This window comes from Nipponia nippon, unplaced genomic scaffold (assembly GCF_047370975.1).
Source record: "Nipponia nippon isolate SJK-2023a ecotype South Korea unplaced genomic scaffold, ASM4737097v1 scaffold_17, whole genome shotgun sequence".
In the NCBI taxonomy this organism is placed as follows: Eukaryota; Metazoa; Chordata; class Aves; order Pelecaniformes; family Threskiornithidae; genus Nipponia; species Nipponia nippon.
In genome coordinates, this window is record NW_028262333.1 from 4,317,578 (window position 1) to 4,329,897 (window position 12,320).

Consider the following 12,320-nt stretch of genomic DNA (forward strand, 5'->3'; position numbering starts at 1 on the left):
CAGCTTCCTCGATCAAATCCAGCCCCGGGCGTTGCAAAGAGCCTCCCCTGCCCTGCCTGGACTCACACCCATGCATGAGTGTCTCCACTGGGGTCTTGTCAGGAGTGGGTATGGCAAACAGCCCAGCTGGGCACTCGGGACAGCCCATGATCCAGACTGATCCCATACCTGATGAAAAACCTGCACTGCTCGTCAAACCCAGATGTGGGGAAGGAGCACCCCTAAAGCCAGGTACTGCAGCACAGCCCTAGTTGCTTCTTGCTAAGACAGATATATTCCACTCTCTTTGTCTCTCTGGTTCTTCAACACTGATGATCAGATTTGGGAGATGGGATGCTGCATGATCCGAGGCAGAAACTTGAATTTTTTTTAATTTTTTTTTTTTAAATAAGCTTATAACTAGCAGTGAAGAAGATAATAGGCTGACTGGGTGCCTAAATTAACAGCTGCTGAGAAAAGCAATAGAGCTCCAAGTCTGCAGAGTAAAATGGCAGCCTGTGAAGGCTCAAGCGGTCCAGATCATATGAGACCTTCATTTAACAAGCATTTTCACTGCAGGTGTATTTTCTGGAAAGCAAACTTTGAGCTTATCAAGCCTCATAATTTTCATCATACGCCTCCCTCTTCCACAGCTCATCTCTGTCTTTCCTCTCGTTCCCTTTGCCTCCATCAGCCTCCAGAAAGCTACGGTACATCTGTGTCTCTTGGAGCATGCCCTTCCTGCACCCCAAACCACCAAAGTCCTCACTTAGCCTAAACCAACCCATTTCAGCTGACCACCACTTTCACAGGAAAAAACAGCTATGGTGGCAAGGAGAAGATGCTCCCAAACACCTTTCTTTTTTCCCTTCCATCACTTAAAATCTGTTTGCATTGGACAAGACAATATTCCCATTAAAGACCCAAAGCCACTGAATCCCACGCTTTCCAGGTAGGGTTTGCTGTCTGCCTGAGCCTGCCATTATCCTTTGGAGCTGCCTATGTACACGCTTCGCCAGCATTACTGGGAGAAAGCTCTGGCCCTGTCACATACCGGATCTGATGCACTTTGGTGGCAAACCTCACCTTGTCACTGAATTTTTTGGATTGCCAAGATGAATGACTGTTTGGGCCCTCTACGTGCACTTGTGCTGGATGCAGGCAAAGCAAACTGTGGGTCTACTCCCATGAACCAGCTAGAAACGCTTAGCACTGTCCCACTGTATAATTTAATATCCTTAATTCATTCCCTGTAGAAAGAAAAAAAAAAAACAACACTGCCATAAAACACAGCTAAAAAGCTGATTTTCATCAGATAACACTGCTGTGAAAATCTGAGGAAGAGGCACTGGCAGAGGCAAGGAAGTTTCTGAAGCTACGCGAGGCGGACTCCTCCTGACACCTCCATCCACCCTGACGAACGCGCCGTACCCGAACTCCCAAACACAAGCCTGCCATATAAGGTGCTGATATCTCTGCAAAGGCAAGACAAGCTTTAACGCTGCAACTAAAAGGATGAGAGAGCACTGCCTAAATCTGTCAGGCTCCTAAAGAGAGAGCGAGCTTTTTATCATAAATGTTTCTTAAGTCATTTGGGGAAAGAAACGCAAATCAAAAGAGAAGTTGCAGATAAAACAGCCCCTAAATTAATGTTTTTCCTTCTAATCTGCTCTATGTGGTTTCTGACTGTGCTGTCTGTGGCAGTTTGCTCATGCTTTCTAAAATACAGAAAAAGATATGCAGAGAAATCACAAGGCAATGATTATTACTGAATTACTGCCTCTCTTCACAAGCTAGCTGTACCAGGAATTGCCGAACAGCCCCCAGACAAACATGCTTTCAACTCATTAAACAACTATAATACAATGTACATATAAATGTATTTATCGTGACTGAATCACATTTTTCATCAAAATCTGTAAGTGACACATGGTACAGAGCCAACCTTTCGGTGGCTTCAGGTTATATACATACTTATTCCCCAAAATGAAAAAGTTGGGAATTATTTGGTCACAGCGTTCACGCAGCCAGAGATGCAGCGCAGGAGTTGCTTTGCCTGCAGAATCACCACCGAAGCAAAGTTAGCCAGAAACCACCACCCAGCCTCAAACTACTCCCATCCCTTCGCAAATATGCCACAACTTCCCATTCTCGACTTTTTCTCTCTAAACAACGGTCTGAAAGCAAGAAGCCTCTTTGCCCGAGCACAAAAGAACGGCAAATCACCCCGGCTGCAGTGGGAAGGAGCAACGCAACTCTTACCTATCCCTCGGCGGGCAGATGAAAACCTGAGGGGTGCCGGAGGCTGGGGGGAAGATGCAGCGCGGCTTTCAGAGCAGCACGAGGCCTTGCCTGTGCTCATGAGCTGCCCCTGTCAGATTTTCCAACAGCAGAATTGCAGCCAAGTCCCTGCCCATGCCTGAAGAATTTCCTGAACAGCATTCCCGTTCTTTTTCTAACTGCTTTGAAACCACACTGTCTGTACTTCAATAAGGCTTTGTCAGGCCAAGTTACAGCTACTGGGCTGGCTCCAGATAGCAATTGAAAACACATGTGTTTTGCATTAAAAGCCCCCTTCTCCGCACACACATTCAGACACAGACACCCCCGCCTGCACTCAGCCCTGGAGCCTGCATGTCTTGCCTTTGCAGCTATAAAGCTAGCCATTTCGGTTAAAAAGAATAAAATGATTACATTGGTGGGGATTTTCTTTGGGAAGAGGAAAAAGGGGGTGGGAGGGATCCCATTCCCACAGATAACACCTCGCCCTGCCTCGTATGTTTTGCTGGTATCAGTGGGTCACGGGCGCCCAGGTTAACAGACAGCTTTGCCAACTGCCAACACGCAAGGAAGCACAGGAATTAGAATTTCAGTTCACCACTACTCTCCTCTTACCTTTGCCTCTGTCTCTTCTAAAAATTGTGAGAAAAGAAAGCGTATTTTTAGCATCTCCAGACTCAGTTCAGCACATCAGAACTGTATCCCAATCTTGACACATACTCCTCTATCTGCTTATACTAAAAATAATAACAACTATTTTTAAGTACTTTCATCCCTCTCTGCTTTCTAGCTGTCCTAACCCTTAAAAATACTTTAAGCACCTTGCATTGCCTTTTAAAGAGCATTAACATTGCTCTGGTGTTGGCTTAAGGAAAAGAAATAGAAGATATAATGTTATACCTTTAATCAGAACGGGTCCCAGTTCTTAAAATCTGTAATCATTTCCAGACAGCACCATGGGTCAAGGCAGTGAATGTGGGCTCTGCAGGTCGAGATGCCCTGCGCCTGGCATGTGCCCGTGAACCGGAGCCGGAGTAGATGTGGAAATGCACATGGATGTCCCCCTTATTCTACCACGGCTAAGTCCCACCAAAGATGAAACACAGCAGCGGAGTTGTCAAGGTAACAATATAGAAAAGAGACAGTTTAAAGAGAGAGAGTTATATTTTCCCCTCTTAACGTTCCTTTTCAAAACCTTGCACTTCTATCGGGTTATTCTGTTCTGTGATTTACAGAGGTGCGGCAGCCAGATGAAGTGTTTACAAGAGACAAATGCAACTGGGGATTGGAAATAATTGAGAACCTTATGTATGGTCTGATCCAGAGCTCACTGAAGGCAGTAGGAAGCCTGTTGCCTTCCACGGGCTGTGGATTAGGTCCATAGCAAGGACTTATTTATCCGCAGGAAGGCGAGATCTGCCTTTCACGCACCAGCAATGAGATCTTACAAAACCCACATGGGTTGCCTGTAGGGAATGCCTGCAGTACTTCATCCATCCAACCTGTTTTGAAAGCTGCTGTGGTAGCACCATGCATGGCTTTCAACTCCACCCTGCCCTGCTACCAAAAATACCCTTAACTCCTGCAGAGAGCCACACAGCGGTCAGCAATATTGCCCACGCACCCTGGCAACATGCACAGGCCAGATCCTGGCAACCTGGACCAGCACCCCAACTGCACTGACTTTAGTGGGGATGTATGCGGAATAAGATGCTATTTTGCAGAAGACAATACGAAACCACCCGGTCATTCTGCCTCAGTTTTCAAGACTATAAGCCAAGCAAAAGGCACGCACACAAGCTGCACACATACGACCACTGGTGATAGCATTTCAGATTTATTTGCACAGCTTGCGAGGAGTCAGTTTGTGCCAGAACAGAAACCACAGACTTTTGGATCGCAACTCAGGAGAGCTATCGATGCAGCTAAAAAAGTCTCCTAAACTGGCTGCAACGGCAATGATGATAATCTTTGGGTTGGCAACCAGTAACGGCTGAAACCAATGGCGCCTAAAACCTTTGGAGTCTCTTAGTATAAATAAACTGAAACAGAAAAAATATCAACTGCAGATTCACATAATTAGATTTTCAGTTGTACAAGACAATCAGGCATCTGCAGAGCTGTTTGCAAGATGATAGTAGTCCTTGCCTTCTGTCTTAAATTTTCCCATGGTCTTTATTCAGCAAACCAGTTACGTATGGTGACAAGCAGTAACTTCAACGGACCTACGGGTGTTTTGAGTTAAGCACATGCTTCAGTACTTTGTGGTCCAGCACAGTATGGCAGCCTGGCTCCGGCAGGACCAATAGTCAAATCATTTACCACATGGCATTATGGTACTTTGAAATTATTGAGTTCTTTACACAAATATATTAAATCAGTGGGTTTCAAATTTTTCTCAGTGTGTGGACCCCTAAATATTTGCCAAAGGAGGTGCATATCCCTTTAATAATTTCACAGAGAGAGATGTCTACGTACCCTACACAAAACTCTCTTTCTGTCATTTTTCACAGTTCCCTTGGGAATAGTCCACAGGCCTCCCATACGTCCGTGGACCACAGGCTGGAAACTACTGCTGGAGATAACTTAATCCCTTATTAAAAATGTAAATGATCTCTTCTGTTTATGTGCCATACTTCTACCTTCAGAATATTTATGCGAGCTGGCAGCGTGCTGGCAGGTAGAGACATGGGGAGGTGACAGCATTAATACTGCATTTTTTCCATTGGCATAATTAGTAGGACAAGTCTATAAATATTTACATTAAATCTGTCAGGCATCACACCAACCTCACTGATAACTTAAGGGTGTCTTACTGTAAACTGCATTAATGCCTAACTATTTTGTCATCAAGTAACATATAAAATGCTCCTTCCAGCTAAGCCACTTTGACTAGGTTGTTTTTATCTCTTTCTCATTTGGGTATGGGATTTAAAGATGCTTCAAGCACCCGAACCGTGGCTCAGGGACTGTTCTATTTTTCTGTTATTGAGCTATCGTTTGTATTACTGCCAGTGCTACCAAAAAATATATGAACCTTGCAAGTATAAAACTTAAGTTGATGTCGACATAACTATCTGCGTAACTGCTACTATTTCTCAGTACTGGCAGGGTTATGAGGATTAAAAAAAACTACCAGAGCTCTTTGGAAAGATAAAAACAAATGAACCCCCCAAAGCTTCAATATCTTTGCAGCTGGAGATTGCAACATGTAAGGACTTCCATTTTGTGTAGGAGATCCACTCCACCTGGATCCGTGAATTTCTACGCCAGGAAATACATGAGACCTACAAAAGGTAGGAAGGAAAGTTCCTTCTCTGCCATTTATGCCTGTCCTGCATTTTGGCATCCAGCATTTTCTAGAAGCAGCTGAAAATGATCTAGTATTTAGTGTTGACTTAGCAATATTGATACCTAATTCCATTTAACTGATAACATCTATTTGCATACAAAACAAAACTCACGAGTTTTTCATACCATGCAGATTTCCAGGGACTCACTGAAACATTCCCAAAACATTCCTGTGAAAATCAGGGGAAAACAAATATGCAGAATCAGCATGTAAATGCAGGTGTGTGTGCACCTGCAAAGTCAAAATGAAATTTTTAATATCTGAATGAGATAATTAGGCAATCCCTTGTTCGAGTTTTCCCTCGAAATTACTTCTTTTTAATCCATTAAATCTCTTGAAATATCACAACAGAATAAATATAAATGTTCAACTATTTTTAAACTCTCAACTGAAAGAAATCATCTGTGTAATTATTATTATTTTATATCACCCTCAGCCTTGGACTCTTGTAACAGATCTCTTGTGCAGCATGTGTAAAGGGAGAAGCCAAGACTCGTTTAAGCTCCATCTCCTTAAATGCAGAATTAAGATAGCTGATGGATTAGAAAGTTAACTATTTTGGGTCAGGAACAGCAAGTCATGGGAAGGCAGCTATTGGCATTCCTGATGGATTTGCCCAGCCCTGAGCATCCTGAGAGGATGGAGGGCAATGTAATGAGATAGGGAGGGGAGGCAGGGATTCCCCAAATTTGTTTAGCTAATGGCAGTAGTTGTTGGAGAGGAACGCTTCACTGGAGGAAGAAAACCCATCCCTGTGCGTGTGTGTCTGTGCAGGGAGCGAAGGCCTGATTTGACGGTAGGGAACAAAATCCTATTTAAGTGCTTCAGCTGCGAATGAATGAAGGCACACAGGTCATCAGGTAATCACACGCAGGGCTGAGATGGCTTGTTGGACAAGTGAAAAGGAAATGGGAGAAAATGAAAAAGCCCTCGTGTGTGTGTGTGTGCATGTGTGTGTGTGTCTGCAAGGAGCCCGTTGCGATGGTGCTTGGAGAGCAACCGACTGTCTGTGCATGCAACTGTGTGCTGGGAGCAGCCAGACTTGCAGCGCCTACATCCTCACCCACTGCTCTAGTTTCTTCAGAGGAGATAAATACGGCTACATTTTAGTAAGAAGCTATAAATATAGGACTGGTTATGAGATGCAAGATCTTCTAATTCTCGGAAACTAAAGAAAAAGAGGGGCAGAGCTAATGCCACTGTGGCCCTGCTCTTGCAGACGGGCATTCAAGGATGCTCTGAATTTCACACAGATGAGAAACTCCAGTAACGGCAGAGATGACCCTGAAGTGGAGACCTTGCTTCACACGACACAGAGTTTAGATCTGACTACTAAATTTTACCCCTTCTATTCATCTGGAGTTAGCAAACAGTACGATAGCGTAAACGAACCAAGGGAAACACAACAAAAAGTCCTAGTTTCATAGTAATTTTACAGGTGAGCTGGGGAATAGGAGGTCAGGGCAGCAGTTGGTGTCACTTGCACAAGGCTGAAAACACAACATGAGTTCAGGTGAAGGGCTCAAGGAGGCAAAGTACTGAGCTTTAATGAGGGGCCAGACCCAGACAGCTGCTGCTCAGGGTCTGGAGTTTAGAAACATCAGCATCTCCGTCGCTGCTACCAGACAAGGACCAAAGTGGCAAAAAGTCATCACCAAAGGCAGAGATCTTCCACTGCACAGGCTCAGGAGAGCTACAGAAAAGGGAGGGTGGAGGATGGAAATTCAAGTATCCAGTGTGCCAGAACAACAGCAGGCTCATGGTTAACGTTGCACAGGTTGATATGTAACACCTGCATTGACAGCAACCTACTCCTAATGGCTATTTTCTCCTTAGGGTCCAAGACCTGCAGACGCCCATTTGCAGACCGCAGTGTGCCTAGTCAGAAAGCTCTGTGCCATGCTCCTTTTTCCGCAAGAGCAGCAGCAGTGTTCACCCAGCAGCCAACGAGCCACAGCTAGGACTTCATCCAGCCCTCCCCTCCTGCCCCAACCACTGCTTTGTAATTATTCTGATGATTTCAGCCATTTGCAGGCTCTTTTCAGAAATAATTTAAGGCCAGTAGAGCTTGTTAATAGGTAAAATGGAAAGTGTTCCTTTTCATTTCTCCGGCAACATTAATGTAATTATCCTGAATCATTCTCAAACTACGTGGGCTGTAAGTTCAAGGCAATATTACTATTACAGAGCCCTGTTCTTCCAGCCAGCGTGTGTCATACTCCCCATCCAGAAGTTATTTATCAATAATCAGAAAGGTCTTCATTTACAAACAATAGAGCCTCTTCATCTGCAGCATGACAAAGCAGCGGGATGGGTGTCACCATGCAAAGGTGTGCCACTTCCCTGGCTTCTACCCCTCTGGCATAAGAAAAGTAAGAAAGAAAAAATAACTGTCAAGATTAACTTCATACAGATATAAGAGCAAATATTCAGTTGGCCAGGCCAATAATTGTTCTTCTATTGAAGTCTTAATGGTATCCAAATGTATTACTCTTATCTGAGCAGCCTCACCCTTCGTTCTTTCAGAAATCAGGCTCAAGGCACACAGCTGCTCTCCAAGCTTTGGTTAGATATATGCCCCAACACAGACAAATCTTCACCTCAGCCTGCAATAATCATCCTCTGGGGGAAAAGTTTAAGCTTCTCTGCCAGGTCTGTTGTGGTGGGGATTTTCGGAGTAGGGACGTGCCATGCTGCTTACATTAATGCGGAGCGCAGCTGCTGGTCAAGCAGAGCTGTTCAGCAGTCTGTGCGTATCGCAATCTTTCCCTTCGCACTCCCAGCTATTTTTACTCTGTCAAGAAAGAAGCTCTGCTTGTTCTTATACTTAGATATCCTATTATATCACAAAGTTTAACACCACCCAATGCACCCAAATTTGGCTCTACAGAACAATTTTCGTAGGCAGCATATCTGTAGTTTTACAAAGCAGTTAGCAGGACTCTTGCAGAACGCTAACAAGGCAGACCATCAGTCCACGAGCAGCCCTGGACATTGCCATCTATTTTAATGAGCTGTGGTGTGTCATTCTGGACACTAAGACTTTTCCATGATTGTGTGAGCCTCCTGAGGTGAGCAGCAGTGACCTTCATACATAGTATCTGATCCAAAGGAGAACTCTTGCCCTCCTCTTCCCATGACAACATTAGCCACTCACCATCAGGCTAAAACCTGATGTAAAACATCCACTCTAGAATAAGAAGCAAGGAGACAGCAGCTCTGGTAATCAAAATGACGAGCAATTTTTGGCCAAATTTTGCAAACTCTTTCTCTCTGCTTATATTCTGCAAGAGGTGATGAGATACATACTGTTCATAAAGCAGCTCATGACAGTATGCAGATACTCGGAGATGTAGCAGAGTAAAGAATGATTATGCCTATATATAAATAAATGCACACATACACATATACTCACATATTTTGAGTTTCAACAGAGAATGAGGGGGAAGGTTTAAAAAGCAAACTGATAGGAACATTAAGCTACACTGAGATTGTGTAGAATGTGTGAGCCAGAGGGAAGGAAAAAAGATGTAATGGCCTGAAAAATAAATGCATGTTTGTATGTCAGTAATCACGCCTGACCTTTGCCAGAGAACTCAATATGGTAGAGGCATATCTGTGAGGATATTTACTCCAAGGACCATGAAAAGGCCATTGTGCAAAAATTCCAGACTCGGATTTATCTACAGAGATCTACCCGATGGCCTCTCAATCTCAGCATCTCTGGTTCAGTTATTGGCAGGATGTCGCAAGGGGTAAAAAGCCATTTAATGGGAAATCCCTTTATCGCTGTAGCTGTTACCTCTCAATTTCTAAGAGGATTCCTTGTGCTTTCCCATACCTGACCAGGTTCTGGGAGCCTGGGCTAGGGTTTTTTCCTGTGTTCAACAGCAGCCGTAAGGGCTGCAATGTCCAAGAAATTGATGAGACCATTTGCACTTGGTCTGCTGTCCTCTTCCAAATATGTATCTAATTCAGCAGCTGGTGAGGCTTAGCCCTCACTCCAGGGTCAGAGAGGGCTGCTGCTGCTTCCAAATCTCTGTGTGAGCCAAAAGACACGCTAACGATGATTGTAAAAATGTTTGGTCCCATAAGAGTATGGAAGAGAGAAATAAATGTCCTGTCCCTTCCTCTGCAGAGTTGAGAGTCAACATACGACTCGGTTCTTGGCCCCATCTTTTTCTCCTATAACCTTATAATTACAGTCTTGGATTACCTGTGAGCACAGTGACCATACAGTTTGGCAGCAACAGGATCTTTTTTCCATTAGCAGGACACGGGGAAAATCTTCTCATTTGTATATTTTGGAATGAAATTTCATCACTGCTGTGATTAATGTTAACATCATTTCTGCCCTAAATTCTCCATTCTTTCAGGCTAAAAATACCCTCCTGGATTTCTTGATATTGTTCAATGAAAATCACAAAGGGAGTGAGGGCAAGGAGAGAAAAAGAGAGAGAGAGGCTTTGTGTCTTGCACTCAGACTTAATTTTTGGGCAAAGTATCTGTCAGGAAGGTGAGAGAGGTGTTCCCTTCTAAAATGTGAGGGACTTTACCTGCCCGCTTTTCTCCCCAAAAGACAGACAAAAGTTTATGTGGATGCTTCTCAAAGAGTAGCACAGTTTTCATGCTCTCTCTCACTCAGAGATATATTTACAATTATAGTTTAACTCTATGAAATCACTAACTGGTAATTAAAAAAAAAGCTTATTTGATTTTGTCTTTTTTCCAAGCGCCCTTGTGGCTTATTCTCATCGTTCAGAAATGTCCTGCCTTCTCAGTTTCTGTGGGTCAGGAGCATACTCCAGGCTGCAGTAAACTCTCCCTCCACTATGGCAGGAAATATGCAAAGTGAAAAATTAAATCCCTTTCCCACAAAACCTGTTTCCAAATGCAAAGATGACCTAATAAAAGTCTTAGTGTTTTTGTAAACTCTCTGCCTTACAGAAGATCAGCATGAGAGAAATCAACGCAGAACATTTACTCTCAATTGTGTGTGAAAACATATACGTATATTTAAGTAGAGTGATATTTGATAACAAGTAATGTATTGTTACAGTGGGGTCAGATGTGAGTTCTGCAGCAACAGCTCCTATCTGAGAAGGCCAGAGGTTAAGTGTTTCTCAACATGCTGCTCTAGCAAGTGAGCATCTGCCCCCTTGTCTGAAGCAGCACTGCCCTGCATTCACATTAGCGCTGCTGAGCGAAGCCTCCTCCTTTCACCCCTTCAGCTATTTATCATCATCATAGAAAGTCAGGAGCAACTTAGCACGGTGTTACAGAAGTCTCCATCCCTACTGCCACACAGAGGTTAAACCAATCTCCCTGCAACGCAACAGCAAAGGCAGTGCATTTCTTTTAACCTCAATCACCCAGGTAGTTAGGCTTTAAAGGCAGCCGGTGGGGGAATGCCTGTGCTCGCAGGGGATGCTGCTGGGAGCATGGTCTGGAACAGTCCCAGTTTTATGGGTTTATCATCCCAACACATGAACTTTCTCCCAGTAGGGCTCCTTTTCACTTACCTGTTTTTATTATTCTACAGCTGGAACTCCACAGCAAATCTCTCAAAGGTTAACAGGCCTGTCCAGAAAGCACAAGAAACAGCCTGGCTACAGTCTATGAATTTTAATGCTCTACATTACAACAACGCGCTATTTTTATACTGGATAGCAGTCCACAATCAGCACTATTTCAGTAACTGTGTAAGATATGACAGAGGCCAAGGAAAGGTGCAGTAACGGTTGTAAGACAACCTGCCTGCAAATAATAATCGAAGACCACCATAAAGATGAAATGGGAGAGAGAGGGAAATAACAAAGCGGGGAGATTCAGAGAAACTCCAGCAAGGGCACCTCCATCTGCTAGCCTTAGAAACCAAGTACATGTTGTTGTGCTACAGCAGGTCAGCACGCATTTCAGACAGATGGTGATCCCCATGTGCAATTAGTCAATCTTTCTTTGATAGGTTTCAGAAAGCCCCGCTGCTGTCTTTCTAAGAGAAATGACACCTTTATACTGAAAGTTACAGGTTGTTGCAGGCAAAAGGACAGAAATACACCCACACACTTTCCTCATCTGCCGTACACTCAAGCTGTCCATGTATTTTGCAACAAGGAATGCTTGCAGGCACTGAGACATCTCTCAGACACATGCTCTCTAAACCAACATGTTTTAGAAGCTACTTAAAAAAAGCTGGCTACCAGAATACGTGTCGTACTTCTTCATCCACTGCAATGCAGTGAACAGCAAATCTTTAAGTGATGCTTAAGTCTCGCACATCTCAGCAAAGGATTTCTAAGCACCTTATGACGAGAGACTGTCACTGGGCCAAAATCACGCCCCATCAGTTCTTTGGTTGTGCAGTGAACCCTGAACAGCACTGGGGTAAAGACATTTGCCACACCAGTCTTACAAAGGTTGAGTAATACTTGACTCTTGCCAAGGAGCAGATGACCACATCAGCCTGTGCAACAGCAGTGCAGCTCTGGCGGGGATCCATGGCTGCACTGCACTGCTGAAGGTGTAACCAGAGGCTCCTGGGTCAGTGGATGCACCCAGCAGGCTGCAGCCCACGCAAGCAAAGCACTTGAGCACAAGTCGTGTTTTAAGTACTTTCTGTAATACATGCCTACATGAGCATTTGACATAACTCAAATTACATGCAATTCTATCCACAGACAACTGGAGTAACCCATGAATAAAATATTTC

At 44.1% G+C, this 12,320-nt stretch overlaps 1 protein-coding gene across 14 annotated transcripts in view; it reads right to left on the minus strand.

Annotated features, from left to right (window-relative positions):
• Window positions 1–12,320, minus strand: part of SGCD (sarcoglycan delta) — a 448,968-nt gene that overhangs the window by 147,450 nt on the left and 289,198 nt on the right. The window contains exon 1 of one of the 14 annotated variants that reach the window (XM_087753653.1): window positions 3,160–3,223. The exons of 12 other annotated variants lie outside the window; for them this stretch is intronic. The gene's annotated coding sequence lies outside the window, so the exon portion shown is untranslated. Of the gene's footprint in view, window positions 1–2,241; window positions 2,356–3,159; window positions 3,224–12,320 lie in introns of those variants that run through there. One more of the 14 variants, XM_087753651.1, reaches the window with a different exon arrangement.